Source organism: Fukomys damarensis, unplaced genomic scaffold (genome assembly GCF_012274545.1).
Source record: "Fukomys damarensis isolate Sample0158 unplaced genomic scaffold, DMR_v1.0_HiC HiC_scaffold_20, whole genome shotgun sequence".
In the NCBI taxonomy this organism is placed as follows: domain Eukaryota; kingdom Metazoa; phylum Chordata; class Mammalia; order Rodentia; family Bathyergidae; genus Fukomys; species Fukomys damarensis.
This window is the reverse complement of record NW_022900932.1, coordinates 25901813-25906399: the sequence shown is the minus strand read 5'-3', so window position 1 is coordinate 25906399 and position 4587 is coordinate 25901813.

Genomic DNA, 4587 nt, shown 5'->3' with positions numbered 1-4587 from the left:
GTGAAGTTGTACCATTTAAAATACTTTACATGTATTTATAAATCATTTTTAATCTATTTTAATGACAGTGTCCCCAAGAACTAATACCTCATATTTGATAGCCTACTTTGCAACTATTTTTAAATATTTCTATTAAGTAGATTAGCTTTTAATTAGTCTTATTTTAAGATTTCACCAAGGGTAAATTCAAATAACTCACTGGGAGGCTGGTCATCTGATCATATTATTTAGAACTAGCTGCACCAAATCAAAATTTAACTGTAATAAGTAACTTGGTAAAAAACTACACAGTTAAGATGATAATTTTTCAAATAATGTTTTAAGAATTCAAATTAATATAAACAATGGCATCTAATTACATTAGATTTTTAAAATTCCGTCTTAAAAATGAGGACACAAAGAAATAGAAATTAAGTAACCTGCCCAAGATTTCCAGTCAACAAGATATAGGGCCAGAGCTTGAACCCAGGTTTCTGGCACCGAGAGCTTACTCAGGACACAGGAAAGTCCCATGTTATCAGCTCACTTCAGTGTCAGTTTATTGAATGCTGTACATACAGAAAACTGAACCAAAGGTATGGATGGTAACTATGCTTTTATTTTAAAGTGAAAAACGGTACTGCTGTGACATTTTTTTCAGCTCTTTTTCCCCATACTTATTTCTACATCGCGCTAAATCTGTGATCTTATATAAGCTAAAATATGATTTTATTAAGAACAGTATCACTGTTTCTGTCAGATAATTGTTTTATTAATTCTCCACCAAAAGTAACACCCAAAACAAACTGGTAATGGTAAGAAGTAAAAGATGAAAGGAGGCAGGAAGAGGCAAAGGCTTCATATTGGTACTTAAAGGGTAGATTCATCTCCTTTCTAAAATTAGCAAATAAGACTAAACTATAACTTCTAAGGGAAATACTCTTCTTCCTGTGTTGAGATAACATACCAGGACTTCCGAGAAGATGACAGAGTGGTAAACAGCAACAAATCAACCTCTTTAAGATTCAGAATCCAGACACTGGAAATAACATACCAATGTCTAACAAGGAAAGGTTTTATTTATTTATGTACACACATTATTATATTGGTCCTAATTATGATATGTGAAATATACCATGATATGAAATAGATGAAAAATACTAGATCAGAAATCACTTTTAAAACTTTTGCCAATTTGCTAATTTTATTCTATCTCTCTACTTCTACATAAGATGACTCCTAGAACATTAGCAGCTGCTCATTACTGTGTATCAGCAACCCACTCCCTTATAACCTGTGCTCAGTAAAAGCAAAACAGCTGCTTTTTAAATGATATGGAAGCTTCAAAAATCTGCCAGCTCAGGCTGGGGAGTAACCTAGTGGTAAAGTCCTTGCCTAGTACAAGGTCCTAGGTTGGATCTTCAGTATAGAAAAACCAACAAGACAAAAAAACGAAAAACAAAACAAAACAAAAAACCACAAAACCTGCCAGCTCTTTAATTCCTCCTCCATCCACAACTGCCATTATAGTACATTTTTTGCTCAACTCTGTTTTTTTTCTTTTCTTTTTTTTTTTTTTGGTACCAGGGATCCAACTCGGGTCCTTGTGCTTGCGAGTCAGGAAAAATCCCCAGCCCTCTATTTTTTATCTTTAAGATAAAGATCCTTTATGAAATCAACTCTTAAAGATAAAATGATCAAACTGTGAATTCACAATTTACAAGACATTTTTGAGAACATGAGCCCTAAATAATAACATTAAAATGAATAATGGATAATAATTATTTACTAATATTTTCCAATTGCTTGAAGACCATTTTCTCAGGTCATCTTCAGAATAACTCTCTGAAGTAGATAGTATTATTTTACCCATTTTGCAGAAGGTGACCTAAGCAAACTTCACAGCACTTAAGTGACAGAGAAAGATTTGAAGAAAAAGGGCCAGAGAATGACTTTAGGCCTTTAACAGACAGGTTACAAAAAACTCTAAAACTGAAAGCCATTGACCATTTCTAATACTTAAAAATTTCAATGAAACAATTGTTTAATTGCAAACACATAGCTAATTATAGCATTTTATTCTGCTTTTGTTTTTTGGCTTTTACTTCAACGTAAGTCAATTTGCTATAGATAATATATGCTGCTCCAGTTGCAATCTTTAGTTTAAAATGGAGACAAATTATTAATAATTAAAGGTTTGAAAAAAACATTTGTGCAATGTGGGACTCATAGTGGAAAAACAAAGAGTTCATTGCTTTGAAAAATTTGGAAGACAATGGACTAAATGACCTCAATGATCTGTGAAGGATCTAATAACAACTGAGTCTCTGCCAAACAAATGCTGCTCATACATCAGAAATATATCTGTTACACCCTTACTCCTGGCCCTCCCTTCCTCCAAATCCCACTCACAATCCACCAGCTGTTTCTCATTACCACCCAAGACCCAGGAAACTCTGAGGTTGGCTCTCATCAGGCTAAGCTGCATAAGAGTAGTTAGAATTGACTCAGCAGTTATTTTTTGCTCTAAATCCTGAGCAATTCTTTCTCCCATTTATGTTTCTTTCATTTTTTTTTCCAGATTATCTTGGGTACTTATTGGCTGGGTGATCCTCTAATAACTTGTTCAGCTTTGTTTTGTTCAACTCCTAGACACCTCCTGGCAGTTACTTAGTGCATGGTTATTGATTTTCTATCCTGGCTGTCTCTGGAATCTGGATCATTTAGACAGGTTAAGAAGTATCTAGGGCCAGGGATTTGTTCAGTGGCACCACCCCCGCCTTGCAAGTGCAAGGTTCTGAGTTCAATCCCTGGTACCAAAAAACAGAAGTATCTAACTCAACCAACTGTCCAAGTACTTGTTCTCCTAGATACACTCTTTTCCCTATCCTGATTTGCATGATATACTTAAAATGGTTGTTCCACTATAGCTGATATTTTGGTTTTATTTATTTTTCATTACGTATTTCTATTAGTACATGTTTGCAATACATAGTGGCTACATTTACTGTGGGAAATTTGTACATGTACATAACACATCTTAATTCTTTTTTGCCCCCTTCCCATCATTATTCCTGTTCCCTCCAATTCTTCCCATTTGGAAAAGCTGCTACTTTCATTTTTTACTTCGATTCTCTTTTTTTTAATCCTTTTCCCCCACCTTTCCTTAACATTTCCACCTCATTTTCCTTCCCATTTGAAACAGATTTCCCTTCTTATTATTTTTTATTTTGCTCTATTTATATTTTGGGTTTCTCACATAAGAGAAGCTATGCAATATTTAACCTTGTCTGATTTATTTCATTTAACACTATGGTCTCAAGGTGTATCCCTTTATCTACAAATGCCTCAAGTTTATCCTTCTTAATGGCAACAGTAGTACTTTATTATGTATAAATACCAAATTTTCTTTTATCCATTCTTATGGGGCTTTTCAGGAGTTGTTTGTTTTTTTCAGTACTGAGGATTAAACTCAGGACCTTGTGCTTGGCAGGCAGGTGTGGTACCAATGAGCCATATCCCTGTCCCTATCCATTCTTAGGTTAATGGACATATAGGCTACTTCCAAGATTTAGCCATCCCATTATAGCTGATTCGGGTTGAGGTATATCCTATAAAATGCTATGAGCATCTCATGGACATAAAGTACAATATCACAGTTTATAAAGTCATTACTTCCTTCTCTACTTTTCTATATATATATAACACTCAAAATCCTAAAGGAAGTTTTACAGAATGCATACAAGTACTGGGACTTTAACAGTGAAACAGGGCAAACAATATTCTTGCTCTAAAAGAACTTACATTCTACCTGAAGGAAGAAAACAGCAGTCAATGTTAAGTACTATATAGACAAACAGATGGAATAAGATGACCCAAGAGCAATGGTGGGGTCAGTGAGACTGGGAATTAAGGCAGAAATCTATAGATAGCATTAAGAAGACAATCTACAGAAGACAGCTGCAAATTCTGGAGCAGGGAACAACAAATGTGAAGGTCCTAAAAGCAGAATTATGATGGTATGTTTACAGGAACCAAAAAAAAATAGGACAATATGGCTAAAGATTAGTAAGTCAAGGGGACAGGGACACAAAATTTTTGGAGGTCTTAGCAGGAGAGCAGTTACTTGTACACCTGTGACTGAAGAATGGTTCTCTTCTGTTGGGCAGCTTCAGGAGGGACATATATAGAGAAAGAGGACTCCCGCCTAACCAGCCGGATCAGCTCAATCAACCCTGATGGATCAAGGGGATGACAGATGTTACACCCACATTGTTTGACACAGTGCCTCATATCCTAACATAAATTTTGGACAGTTCGCACAGGGCTTTGTAGGCCAAGACAAAATTTAATACAAAGTACAAAGAAAACCATCACAGGGGGTTTTAATCAGCAAAGTCCTCTTCTTTCTCTACCAGAAGGACCACTATGTCTGCTATGCAGATAAGAAACTGTAATAGATCAAGAATAGAACCTATAAGATTATCTGTCAGATTTGCAGGTTGCTCACAATTTGTTAGGTAACAGACATGAAAAGGTGTACAGATTCAGAAAGATTTGGATTTAATGACAGAGAACAAGAGAGATGTAGCTGTCAAGGAAGCACAT